At 40.3% G+C, this 14660-nt stretch overlaps 1 long non-coding RNA gene across 1 annotated transcript in view; it reads left to right on the top strand.

The window, feature by feature from the left end:
* Positions 1 to 1510: 1510 nt before the first annotated feature.
* Positions 1511 to 14660, top strand: part of LOC107184044 — an 18298-nt gene continuing 5148 nt past the window's right edge. The window contains exons 1-2 of the long non-coding RNA XR_001514861.1: positions 1511 to 1523; positions 10580 to 10581. This is a non-coding gene — a long non-coding RNA (uncharacterized LOC107184044). The remainder of the gene's footprint in view (positions 1524 to 10579; positions 10582 to 14660) is intronic.

Here is a 14660-nt window from a genome sequence, read left to right as displayed (position 1 = left end):
CTTGTTTATTCTTTCAAACAACCAGCTCTTGGTTTCATTGATCTTTTGTATTGTTTTTTGTCTCTATATCATTTATTTCTGCTCTGAACTTTATTATCTCCTTCCTTCTGGATACTGTGGGCTTTTCTTGTTGCTCTCTTTCTAATTCTTTAAGTTTCAGGGTCAGGTAATTTATTACCATTTTTTCTTCTATTTTGAGGTGGCTTGTAGAGCTATTTCATTCTAGAGAAGAATGTATATTCTGTTGCTTTGGAGTGAAATGTTCTGAACATCTCAATTAAGACCATCTGATCTAGTGGGTCATTTAGGATTGCTGTTTCTTTGCTGATTGTTTGTCTAGCAGCCGTGGGCAAACTACGGCCTGCGGGCCGGATCCGGCCCATTTGAAATAAATAAAACTAAAAAAAAAAAGACCGTACCCTTTTATGTAATGATGTTTACTTTGAATTTATATTAGTTCACACAAACACTCCATCCATGTTAGAGCATTTAGTTCATTCAGATTAAAATCATTATTAATAGGTACTTATTTATTGCCATTTTTTAGTCTTTATGCCTATGTTCCTCTCTATATACATTTCTTCTTACACAGTTCCTTTAGCATTTCTTGCAATGCTGGTTTGGTGGTAATGAACTCCTAGGAAGCTCCTGATTCCACCTTCAATTTTGAATGATATTCTTGCTGGGTATAGTATTCTGGGATTCAGTCCCTTGGTTTGCATCACTTTGTATATTTCATTCTATTCCTTTATAGCCTGGTGTGTTTCTGTTAAGAAATCTGTTGATATTCTAATGGGAGCTCCCTTGTATGTAACTTTCTGCCTCTCTCTGGCAGCTTTTAAGAATCGTAGTTTGTCATTGATGGTTTGCCAATTTATGTTGTGCCTTGGTGTTGGTCTTTTTGGGTTCATCTTGTTTGGGACTCTCTGTGCTTGGATTGGCATAGTTTTTTTCTTGCCAATATTGGGGAAGTTTTCTGTCATTATTTCTCCGAACAGGTTTTATATTTCTTGCTTCTCTTCCTCTCGTTCTACCCCTATTATGCGGATGTTGTTTCGTTTTGTGTTGTCCCAAAGCTTCCTTAGGCTCTCCTCTTGCTTTTTAATTTTTTTCCAGTTGCTTCTGTGTTCATGTGTTTTTTCCTACCTTGTCTTCTAGCTCCCTGATGTGGTCCTCAGCCTCTTCTAGTCTACTATTCAAGTCTTCCATTGTGTTCTTTATTGCAGCTATGTCGTTCTTCATTTCCTCTTGGTTCCTTTTCATATTGATGACATTCTCTTTCAGCTCTTTATAATTCTCATTGAGTTGTATGTATTTGTCATTGAGTTGCGTGTATTTGTCATCCAGCCATTTGAACATTCTTATAACCATTACTCTGAATTCTGTCTCTGAGAAGTTACTTGCCTCAGTTTCATTTAACTCCGTCTCTGTTGATCCTCTCTTTCTTTCCTTTGGGGGCTGCTTTTTTGTCTCCCCATATTTTGTTCTAACATTTTAATTGTTTCTGTGTCCTAGATCTGACTGTTTTGCTACCCCAGTTCTTTTGAGAAGGGTGCTTCTTGTGTGATCTCTAGGGTCTCCTGAACTTGGTAATCTAGCATAGTTCCCTACTTGAGCTGTTTGGGTTTTCTTGATGTAAGCCTGCGAGCTGGAAAGATGCAATCGTGGTGTCCAGATGTCAGCAGCTGGGTAGGGGTATGTTCCAATTTTTGCTGCCTTGCATCCTCGGCTAAAATCACATGTGCCCAGCAGGGGCTCACGGAGGTACCCAGGAGCTGTATGTCAGGGTGGTTAGGCTCAGGAGACCTGCACACTGGAAAGGCACAACTGTGGTGTCCAGAGTTCTGTAGCCATAGGGTGGGAAGACTCAGTTTTTGCTGCTGGGCCTGTGATTGGATACCCACACTCCCAGTGGTAGCTCACAGGGGCACCCATGGTGTGCTTGCCATTGCGGCACCCTGGTGCACTCTGAAGTGCCTTGTTGAAGCCAAGCTTCAAGGTGTCTGTGGGCAGGTATCCAGGACGAGGGTATTCAGAATTTCTATTGTTGGGGCATTGCACTCTTGTTAGGATAAGAACACGCCTGTGGCACAGTGGACTCAGGAGGCATGAGCACTGGAAAAGCACGACTATAGTGTCCAGAGTTCTGCAGCTGTAGAGTGGGAAGACTCAGTTTTTGCTGCTGTCCCTGTGGATGAATACACATGCTCCCAGTGGCATCTCACACTGGTACCCGTGGTACATTTGTGGCGTGGAGCTCTGAGGTACTCTGAGGGACCCTAGGGCTGAAGTTGTGCTACAGAGTCTATTGGAAGTTATTCAAGAGAGTGAATTCAGAATTTCTGCTGTGGGAAAGTGCACCCCCGTTTGCACAATATTGCACTCAGCGAGGCTTGTAGTGGATCCCCAGATCTGCCTGTAGGGTGGTGAGCTCCAGATGCCTGCCTGCTGGAAATGCGTGACTCTGGTGGTGTTTTTGCGGCATGCGTGCTGAGCTCTGATGCACCCTAAGGGGCCCTGGTCTTGAAATTGTGTGACAGTGTCTATTGGAAGTTATTCAGGGAGAGTGAATTCAGAATTTTTATTGTGGGGCAGTACACCCCTGTTTGCACAATATTGCACTCAGCAGGCACTTGCAGTGGCTCCCAGGGGCTGCCTGTGGGGTGGTGGGCTTGCACCACTACCAGAGGCTTGCACGCTGGAAATGTGCGAATGTGGTGCCCGGAGGTCCGCAGCTGTGGAGGGGGAGGCTGCACTTACTGCTGCAGGTGCAGTGCTCCTTCAGAGGTGGAGATCCCAGGGTCTGTGAGACTGCAGGTGTGGCTGCAGGATTTTGGCTGGAGTGGCTGCTGGGTCGCGGGCAGTGTCCAAGGCCTGTCTGGATGGTGGTGTTGAGCTGTTCTCCCCTTCAAGATGGCATGAGCTCCGTGCCCGAGTCCCGCAGTCCAGGGAGTGTCTGCAGTGGTATTAGTCTCTCCCTGTTGAGGAGAGTCTGGTCTGCCGGCCCGTGGTACTCCTGTTGGATTTAACTGTCCCTCACTCACTCACACACACACCACACGCATACACACACTCTCCTTTCACCCTCTCACTCACTCACATCTTCTCCCTCCACTCCGTTCTGCCAGCCGCCATCTTCCGCTCCCTCAATATTAGTTTTTTATTAATTTAAGAAAAATAAAAAAGGTGGTGGAATAAGTGGACATTCTCCCAGGACCACAAAAAACTTAGTGAATAATCAATGGAAGACTGTCTGGAGAGAACCCTGATAACTGATGACTGAAATTGGAGACCACATACAGACTGGAAGGAGGGGCAAAGGTGCGAAAAGGCTGGCCAGGTTCCCACAGATAGCAACTGAAGTTTCAGAGAGATATATCAGTTGTGTGGGTTGCCACTGAGAACTCTGGGATCTAATCCCCTAGCTGGGCCCCCACAGCACAGAGCACCAGAACTGAGAAGGTACCCACATAACATCTGGCTGTGAAAAGCAGTGGGTTGCTATCTGCCAGGGAGAGACAGCTGGAAATTCAGGCATACTTTTAAAGGGCCAACACGCAAAATTCCCTGTGCAGCCACTCACCCTGTGCTCTGGCAGAAGGAGGGCAGAGTGGACTGGAGTTGTGTGAGTAGAAGCCAGGATTGGACACCCTAGTTTCCTGTGGTGAGCCATTCCTTCAAGCTGCAGAGGTCATCTTTCTCTCACACACATTTGCTATGTGGGCAGCCTTGCCTGGGGGAAGACAGTTGACACACCCTATTGGAAAATACCTTGTCTCACTGTGTGGAGTTACTGAGTCCCATTAATAGGCTGAGAATAAATATTGGCCACCAGGCAGAAGCAATTTCTCTACCCTATTGGAAAAAATACACACAAAAAAAACTCTTGCCAAATCTGTGGACAATTGCTTGAGGGAAAATCTAGACAGAATCCTATCAGTGTGTACATAGAGTCGGGTTCTGCAGGACTTGAGTCTTTGCCTGATCTAATTAGTCAGAAAGAGCATTTGATACTATCCTGCACTAGAAATTGAGAGGCATAGTAGATCTACATAATACATAATCACAAACCCAAACAGGCAGCCAAAATGATGGACAAAGAAACAGCCCCCAAATGAAAGAACAAGGGAATTCACCAAAATAAGAGATAAATGAAATGGAAATAAGAAATTTATCTTGTATAGAGTTAAGAATAATGTTGAGAAAGATGATCAACAGCATGAGAAAAGATATAGTAACTATGAAAAAAGAAATGAATGACATAGCACAAATAAAGAACACATGGGAAGGAATACATAGCAGATTAGGGGAAGCTGAAGATCAAATTAGTAAACTGGAAGACAAGGTTGAAAAAAATCACTCAATCAGAGAAACAAAAGGAAAAAAAAAAACATTAAAAAACATGAAGACAGCTTAAGGGAGCTGTGGGACAAGGTGAAAAGTAACAATTTTTGAATAGCAGATGTGCCAGAGGAGGCAGCAAGGGAGGAAGAGATAGAGAACATGTTTGAAGAAATAATGGCAGAAAATGTCCCAAACCTGGTAAAGGAAGAAATCATACAAGTTCAGGAGGCACAGAGAACCCCAAGCAAGAAGAACCCAAATAGGCCCATGCCCAGATACATCATAATTAAAATGCCAAAAATTAAAGGCAAAGAGAGAATATTTAAGGCAGCAAGAGAAAAGCAAACTGTAACCTACAAAGGAGCTTCCATAAGGTTGATTCCTGATTTCCCATCAGAAGCTCTATAAGCCAGAAGGGAATAGCATGAAGTATTCAAGGTAATAAAAAGCAAGGATCTGAAACCAAGATTACTATATACAACAAAGCTATCATTCAAAATATACAGTGAAATAAAGAGCTTCCCAGACAATAAAAGACTAAAGGAGTACATCACCACCAAGCCAGCATTACAAGAAATGCTAAAGGGACTTCTATAATGAGAAAAAAAATACAGAAAGAAATTTAGGCATACAGATTTAAAATGACAGCCAAAACCGGTTTGGCTCAGTGGATAGAGTGTCGGCCTGCAGACTGAAGGGTCCCGGGTTTGATTCCGGTCGGGGGCATGTACCTGGGTTGCGGGCACATCCCCGGTGGGAGATGTGCAGGAGGCAGCTGATCAATGTTTCTCTCTCATCGATGTTTCTAGCTCTCTATCTCTCTCCCTTCCTCTCCGTGAAAAATCAATAAAATATATTTTTTTAAAAAATGGCAATAAATAAGTACCTATTAATAAGAACCTTAAGTGTAAATGTATTAAATGGTCCAATCAAAAGGCATAGGGTTGATGAATGGATACAAAAGTATGATCCAACTATATGCTGTCTACAAGAGACCCACCTTAGAATAAAAGACACATACAGGATGAGAGTGAAGTGATGGGAAAAAATTTTCCATGCAAATGGAAAGAGAAAAAAAAAAAGCTGGAGTGGAAATTCCCATATCTGACAAAATAAACTTCAAAAAGAAGACAATCACAGGAGACAACAAAGGTCACTACATAATACTAAAGGGATTGATCTGACAAGAAGATATAACCCTAGTAAACATATATGCACCCAATATAGGAACACCTAAATATATTAACACACACACACACACACACACACACTTCTAAGGACTTTAAGGGTGCGACCAACAAAAATGTGGTCATACTAGGGGACTTTAACACTCTCACTGACTACATTGAATAGATCTTCCAGACAGAAGAGTAACAAGGAAACAGTAACTCTAAATGACATACTGGATCAGATGGATTTAATTGATATCCATAGAGCATTTCCCCCCAAAGTTGCAGAATATACATTCTTCTCAAGTACACATGGATCATTCACAAAGATAAATCACATTTTAGGACACAAAACAAGTCTCCACAAGTTTAAGAAGACTGAAATCATATCAAGCATCTTCTTTTTTTTAATTTTATTTTTTATTACAAAGGGTATTACATATGTGTCCATTTTTCCCCCCTCCCAAGACAGTCCCCTAGCCTCCCCTCTCCCCCAGTGTCTTATGTCCATTGGTTATGCTTATATGCATGCATACAAGTCCTTTGGTTGATCTCTTGGGGACACAGCAAAAGCAGTCCTGAGAAGGAAGGTCACAGCATAAATAAATAAATAAATAAATAAATAAAAATTAACAATAAAATATTTAACCATATAACTTAAACAACTAGAAAGAAAACAAGACAAAAAGCTCAGAGTAAATAGAAGGTATTAAATAATAAAGACTAGAAAAGACTAGAGTAGAAATAAATGACATAGAGATCAAAAAAAAAAAATCAATGAAACCAAGAGCTAGTCCTTTGAAAGGATAAACAGGATTGATGAAGCATTAGCCAGACTCATCAAGAAACAAAGAGGGGCCAAATAAATAAAATCAGAAACGATAGCAGAGAAGTAACCACTGACACTACATAAATACAAAGGATTGTAAGGAAATACTATGAACAACTATATATGCCAGCAGTTTGGACAATTCAGATGAAATGGAACAATTCCTAGAAAAATAAAATCTCCCAAACTGAATAAGGTAGAATCAAAAAACCTGAATAAGCCAATAACTACTGATAAAACTAAAATAATAATAATAATAATAACCTCCTAACAAACAAAAGGCTGGGTCTGGACAACTTCATAGGGGAGTTTTGCCAAACAGTCAAAGAAGAAATAACACCTATACTCCTCAAACTATTCCACAAAGTACAAGAGGAAGGAACATTTCCAAGCTCTTTTTATGAGACTAGCATTATCCCAATTCAAAAACCAGATAAAGACACTACAAAGAAAGAGAATTATAGGCCATTAACCCTAATGAACATAGATGCTAAAATCTGCAACAAAATATTAGCAAATTTAATCCAGCAATGTATTATACAGGTCATACAACACAATCAAGTGGAATTTATTCCAGGGATGCAAGGCTGGTAAAATTTTTGCAAATTAATAAACGTGATAGATCACATAAATAAATTGAAAGACAAAAATCACATGATAACATCAATAGATGCAGAAAAAGCATTGGAGAAACTCCAACACCCTTTTATTTTCCTTTATTGATTAAGGTATTACAAATCTGTCCTTATTCACCCATTGTCCCCCGACCTCCCACTCATGCCCTCACCTTCTAGTGTCTGTATCTATTGGTTATGCTTACATGCATGCATACAAGTCCTCTGGTTGATCTGTCCCTCTTATCCCCACCCTCCCCTGCCTTCCCTCCGAGGTTTGAGCATCTGATCTATACTTCTCTGTCTCTAGATCTTTTGATAAAAACTCTCAGCAAAGTGGGAATAGAGGGATTATACCTCAACATAATAGAGGCCATGTATGACAATCCTACAGCAAACATTATACTCAATGGGCAAAACCTAAGACCATTTCCTCAAAGAACAAGAATAAGACAGGGATATCTACTTTTACCACACTTCCTCGACATGGTACAAGAAGTCCTAACCACAGCGATCAAACAAGAATAAAAAAAAAGAATACAAATTAGAAAGGAGGAAATAAAACTCTCATTATTCACAGATGACATATTGTACCTAGAAAATCCTAAAGACTCCACCAAAACACTACTAGATTTAATAAATTAATTTGGCAATGTAGGAGGATACAAATTCAAAACCCAAAAATCTATGGTTTTTTTATACACCAAGAGAATCTAATGAAAGAATCCCATTTATCATTGCAACAACAACAAAAATAAGATACTTAGGAATAAACTTAACCAAGGAGGCAAAAACCTGTACTCAAAAAACTACAGGATGTTGAAAAAAGAGCTAGAGGAAGATATAAACAAGTGGAAGAATATACCATGTCCATAGATTAGTAGAAATAACATCATTAAAATGTCCATACTACCCAAAGCAATTTACAGATTCAATACAATCCCTAATAAAATACCAACAGCATATTTCACAGATCTAGAACAAATACTCCAAAAATTTATATGGGACCAAAAAAGCCCCTGAAGAGTAACAGTAATCTTAAGAAACAAAAGAACAAACAAACAAACAAACAAAAAGTTGGCGGAATCACAAAACCAGATTTCAAGTTATACTACAAAGCCACTGTACTTAAAACAGCCTGGTACTGGCACAAGAACAGGCATATAGATCAGTGGAACAGAACAGAGATCCTAGAAATCTACCCAAGCCATTGTGCTCAATTTTTATTTTTATTTTTTTATTTTTTTAAAATATATTTTATTGATTTTTTACAGAGAGGAAGGGAGAGGAATAGAGAGTTAGAAACATTGATGAGAGAGAACCATTGATCAGCTGCCTCCCGCACACTCCCCACTGGGGATGTGCCTGCAACCAAGGTACATGCCCTTGACCAGAATCAAACCCAGGACCCTTGAGTCTGCAGGCCGATGCTCTATCCACTGAGCCAAACCAGTTAGGGCTGTGCACAATTTTTATTTGACAAAGGAGGCAAGAGCATACAATGGAGTCAAGACAGTCTCTTCAATAAATGGTGCTGGGAAAATTGGACAGATACATGCACAGAAATGAAACTAGATTACCACCTTATACCATACACAAAAATAAACTCAAAATGGATAAAAGAGTTAAAGGTAAGACAGGAAACCATAAAAATCTTAGAAGAATCCATAGGCAGCAAAATATCAGACACATGGCATAGCAATATCTTTACTCATACATCTTCTAGGGCAGTGTTCGGCAAACCACAGCTCGCGAGCCACATGCGGCTCTTTGGCCCCTTGAGTGTGGCTCTTCCACAAAATACCACATGCAGGCGCAAGATCTTTGGTTAATCTCTTCCCGCCCCTCCTCCTCCCCCAGATTCATCAGTCTGTTCCATGTTTGCATGCCTGTGTGTTGAGTGCCTGACTCCTGGTGGTCAGTGGGCATCATAGCTACCAGTTGAACAGTCGAGCGGTCACTTAAGGCTTTTATATATATAGATGGGCAAAGGACCTAAATAGACACTTCTCCAAAGCAGACATACAGATGGCCAAGAGACATATGAAAAAATGCTCAGTCACTGATCATCAGAGAGATACAAATTAAAATGACAATGAGGATTACCTCACAAGTGTCAGAATGCTATCATCAACAAATCAACAAAGGACAAGTTTTGGTGAGTATGTGGAGAAAAGGGAATCCTAGTACATTGTAGGTGTGAATGCCGATTGGTGCAGCCATTATGGAAAACATTATGGAGTTTCCTCAATAAATTAAACATGGAACTGCCATTTGACCCAGTGATCCTACTTTTAGGAATATATCTGAAGAGATCTGAAACACCAATCAGAAAGAATATATGCATCCTTATGTTCATAGCAGCATAATTTACAATAGCTAATATCTGGAAACAGCCTAAATTCCCATCAGCAGATGAGTGGATAAAACAGCTATGGTACATTATGCCATGGAATACTATGTAGCAGTAAAAAAGAAGAATCTCTTACCCTTTGAAACAGCATGGAGAGTATATTATGCTAAGCAAAATAAATCAGTCTGAGAAAGACAAATATTACATGATCTCGCTCATATGTGGAATCTAATGAACAAAATAAACTGATGATTGGGATGAATCCAGAGACATGGAAACATGGAACAGAGTAAGAAATCTCTGAGGGAAGTTGAGGGAGGCTATGGAGGTGGGGGAGGTAATCAAAAAATACCTTGTATGCATACATACATAACCCATGGACACAGACAAGGGGGTGGTGAGGATCTGGGTATGGGCAGTGGGGGCAGGTTGGAGAGGGTCAATGAAGGACAAAAGGGAACATATATAATACTTTCAACAATAAAGATTTAATTTTAAATAAATAAATAGTTAACTCTTAAAAAAAAAGTTCATGCCTCTCTGAACCTTCCTTCTCAGCCCAGTTGGGGTGCTTTAATAACTCTGCCTAGTTGGGTTCTTGGGTTTTGCTTTCTTTTCTCTTGGTCTCACCCCTATCTATCTATCTTTCTTCTGAGTGTGTCTTAAAGTTAGTTAAGCCATGCCATGAGAAACTTGTACCCCAAAGTAACTGGGGGTACTCTTGAGATTCTTGCACAAACAGGTACCCTGAACCCTGAAACTCTAACTTAGCTTCATAGAGGATACTCACAACCTTAAGAATCAAAAACAGTCCTTACCATGTTATGGTATATTATCATCTAAATCACTGTCCCAGGAGTTAGACTACAAAGGCTATAAAGCTGCTCACTTTGATTTTGAACTTCCAACCTCTAGAACTCTAATAAATTTACATTGTTTATAAGCCATTAAGTACATCATACTTTGTTATAGCAGCTTAAATGTACTGAAATGACATTTTAGTTTATTAGATATTTCTGTATCAAATATTTTTTTTGTATTCCTGATTTTCTCATGTCTACTGTTGCTATGCCATTTAGCTATAAATAATGGCTCTAGCATGTTATCTGGAAGTATAATCTCTAAGGATTCAAGTTTGTCATGCTATTCCTAAAAATATTCCTAGGAATCTGGTAAGAAAGTTCTCCAAGTGGTTTATTTTTATAAAACACTAAAGAGCTTTATGAGATATAATTCAATTCAAAACATCTAAGCCTAGGACAAAGCTAAGTAGTTAAGGAGTGATTTTGGATGTAGTAGAAATCTGTCTTTATATTATCTTTCCATCTATCTTCTATCTATCTATCAATCTTTATATCTATCTATCTATCATCTATAAACAGCTATCTTTGGTTTCGCTTCCCCTTCTAGGGGCATGTGTTGGAAACTTAAGAAACAAAGAATAAAGGTGATCTATATAGTAAATAGCCAGGGATGTAACTACCGTTAAGACCAAAGGCTGGACCAGACTGGAAGTCAGTGCTGGGTTGCCATAGCACTGACCCAGCACTGACTGCCTAGGGGGCTATGAATCAGGCCCAGAGAGAGGCCTGCAGAGAAAGAGAGGCAGAGTCTGATCTGTAGACTCTGTGGCAGCATTTGATGAGAACTTGCCTCTCTCTCTCTGGCCCGGCCAACAGCCCACCTTCATTTCTCTCCAGGCTTCCACCAAGGCTGCTGATCAGCCCTGCCTTTCTGATCAGGCCCTGTTGATAGGCCCAGAGATGCTGACTGGGATAGAAACCGGCCAATCAGAACCAAATCTGGGTGAATGTAAGGAGCCAATGGCTGCCTAGGAGGTGGAGCTCTTGATGCTGACTGGCATAGAAACTGATTAATCAGAACCAAATTGGCCGGCAGAGGAGGTCAGGTGGGGGTGAGATCAGGCTGGCAGGGGAGGGCATTTAGGTGTGATGAGGCAGGCAGAGGCAGTTAGGGGAGATCAGGCAGGCAGAGGCAGTTGGGGGCAATCAGGCAGGCAGACAGAGAGGTTAGGGGTAATCAGGCAGGCAAGCAGATTAGTGGTTAGGAGCCAGAGGTCCCAGATTGTGAGAGGGGTGTCCGACCGCTGGTTTAGGCCCAATCCCACAGATTGGACATCCCCCAAGGGGTCCCTGATTGGAGTGGGTGCAGGCTGGGCTGAGGGAACCCCTCCCCCTCTATGCACGAATTTTTTGCACCGACCTCTAGGATCTCTATAAAGAAAGAACTTTCCAGTTCACTGAGGTGACTCAGAGCATATCACAGGTTGGAATAACAAATGTCTGCACTGTGATAATATTGGTTTGAGAGGAACTGTTTCTTAAGGAGCTAACCTAACAACATGAAGTCTAAAAACATGTACAACAGAGTAACAAAAGGCCAAAATCAGAAGCAGCACCTTCCCAAACTCCCCAAGATATTAACCTATGCACCTCAATTTGGGTGAAATAGATATAACATTAGAATTGTTATGAATTGTTATAGGACAAGGAAAAGCTATGAAAATTCCAGGATAAGTGGAATAGGGAAACTGAGGCAGACAAGTTAAATAAAGCTAACAAGTTTTGTAGGCCTCTTGAAATAGTACCTAATCTTTTTTTTAAATGCATTTTTAAGTAATTTACAACAGATGGAAAGATGCAATGTTACAAAGCCACAGTCTTTTATTATTATTATTTTTAACTTTTGTTGTTGTTAATCCTCACCAGACGATATTTTTCCATTGATTTTTAGAGGGAGTGGAAGAGAGAGGGAAAGATAGAGAAACATTGATGTGAGAGAAACACATTGGTTGGTTGCCTCCTGCAGTAGACATGACCAGGATCTAGGCCAGGAAGGAGCCTGAAATCAAGATACATGCCCTTGATCCGAATGGAACCTAGGACCCTTTGTTCCACAGGCTGACACTCTATCCATGTCTACCCACCATTAACTGTACAGTTATAGAAATGTATAATCAGGTCACCTTGTGAGGTTACTTTGTATAGACCAGTGGTCAGCAAACTGCGGCTCGCGAGCCACATGCGGCTCTTTGGCCCCTTGTGCGTGGCTCTTCCACAAAATACCAACTTCTGCGCATGGGCCACGAGTTTCAATCGCACTGTACATGCACACCCGCACGTGGTATTTTGTGGAAGAGCCACACTCAAGGGACCAAAGAGCCGCATGTGGCTCATGAGCCGCAGTTTGCCGACCACTGGTATAGACCACCTTTTTATCCACAGGTACAATTTTTTCTTTCCCACATATTGCACAAGAAATAAATGACTTTATATACAGGTCTCTAAATCAAATAGAATCTAGTAAGTCAAAATATAGCAAAATAAAACTATTCATACTTTGGACTTCTATTTATTTTCTTTCTTTCTTTTTCTTTTTTTTAATTATACAGCTCATGCTGTATAATTTTTAAGGCTGGATTAATTTAGTTTCAATATGACTATTTTGAAAATCATTTTATATTAGACTCCCACAGCATTGTATTCATAATAGACTAGAGGCCCAGCTCACAAAATTGTGTGTGGGTAGGGTCCCCAGGCCTAGCCTGCAATCAGGCCATCTTCTGCCTGCTCGCTGGTCCCCAGTCCTGCCCCGCCGTCTCCACCCACTGTGGTTCCCGGTTGGCCTGGTGATTGATCTTAGCCTGCAGGCTGGGGGGAGGGACCAAGAGGTGTCCACTCGCCAGTCCCCAGTCCAATCCCGCGGTCAACCACCCCAGTTCCCCATGGTTCCCCATTGGCCATCCAGTGATGGGAGCTTGCGTGCTGGGGGGAGGGACAAAGAGGTGGTCAATGCACCTCATAGCGACTGGTCAATTGGTCTTTCTGATTGTTATGATGTTACAGTTGCTGACTTTTTATATGTAGATAGATTATATATACAATGATCTCAATCAGATCTTTCAGAGTGGGTAAAAACAGAAATTGAGCATTTTTGAGTGTGCAATTATGTCTATGTGTTTGTAGATAAAACTATTTGTCTGCTCTGTGATCCATATATTTATTAATTTTTAAAATATAATGGGTGGGCCTTTCCTAGACAGAAGCCAATTCAGCTTCTACTGGTATGTGGTGAAAGAAAATGACAGAAGACAGCATGGCATTATATGGCTCCTTTGATGGCTAATTGTTGATATAAATATATTACTGTTATAAAATAAATTCTTATGAGAACCTGAAGTAGTTGATTAGAGGAATCTAGAAGGAGTGGTATAAAGATATTCAAAACCAAATATTTTCCCCATAATTTTGTACAGTATGGGAAGGATAATAACTTTATTTTCATTAGACATAACTTCCTTTTTATGTTGTAAACAACTGATGTTATGTCAGTATATAAGCAGCACAAACAAAAAAAAATGTTTAAAAAAATGACAAAATCTGTAGAGGAGTGGAAATTGAAAACCTGCTCAGAGGCTATGCTCAAGATGTGAATCCTTCTTTAGAAATCACTGATAATCTTGTTCTAGTTTTTAAAAATATTTGTATTGATTTTTAGAGAGAGAGGAAGGAAAAGGGAGAGAGGAAAAAAAACAAAAAAAAATCAACATTGAAGTGAAAGTAACTAGTTGATCTGCTGCCCCTGCCGTCTACTGAAATTCCCCTAATGGGGATTGAGCCAGCAACCTGGCCATGTGCCCTGACTTGGAATTGAACCCACAACCTTTAGTGAACTGGACAACACCCAACCAACTTAGCCAGACTGACCAGGGTCTAATCTTGTTCTATTTTTTTTCCACAACCCCCCAAAACAAACAAACAAACAAAACAAAAAAAAACTCCTGACTCAAATGTCACTTCCCACCTTGTTTTCTATTTCCAACATATATTTCAAATTCCTTTTGTTTCTTGGTGTTGTATGGACAATATTTACAATAATTTATACAATGACAGCAAGAATTTTCCTGTGAAATTAGACTAGCATCAAGATAAAGAAATTCAATGTAAGTAATGTCTATGTAGAATTAAAGCCAAAAAGTTCTCTAAATTATAGAACAGTATCTTTCAAATGTAGGTACCCTCTAAATTCTAAATGGATTAATAATACACAACCCAATCAAAAATGAGCAACAGACCTAAATAGATACTTTTCGAAAGAAGACAGAAGAAAGGCCAAAAGACATATGAAAACATGTTCAAAGTAACTAATCATCTGAGAGATGCAGACTATGCGGTACCATCTCACACCTGTCAGAATGGCTATCATCAACAAATCAACAAATTACAGGTGCTGGGAAGGATATGGAGAAAAAGGAACCCTCTTGTACTGCTAGTGGGAATGCAGACTGGTGCAGCCACTGTGACAAACAGTATGGTGTTTCCTCAAAAACT

Source organism: Myotis davidii, unplaced genomic scaffold (genome assembly GCF_000327345.1).
Source record: "Myotis davidii unplaced genomic scaffold, ASM32734v1 scaffold1484, whole genome shotgun sequence".
Classification (NCBI taxonomy): Eukaryota; Metazoa; Chordata; class Mammalia; order Chiroptera; family Vespertilionidae; genus Myotis; species Myotis davidii.
The sequence above is the reverse complement of the archived record's forward strand: the minus strand, read 5'-3'. Positions and strand labels throughout refer to the sequence as shown.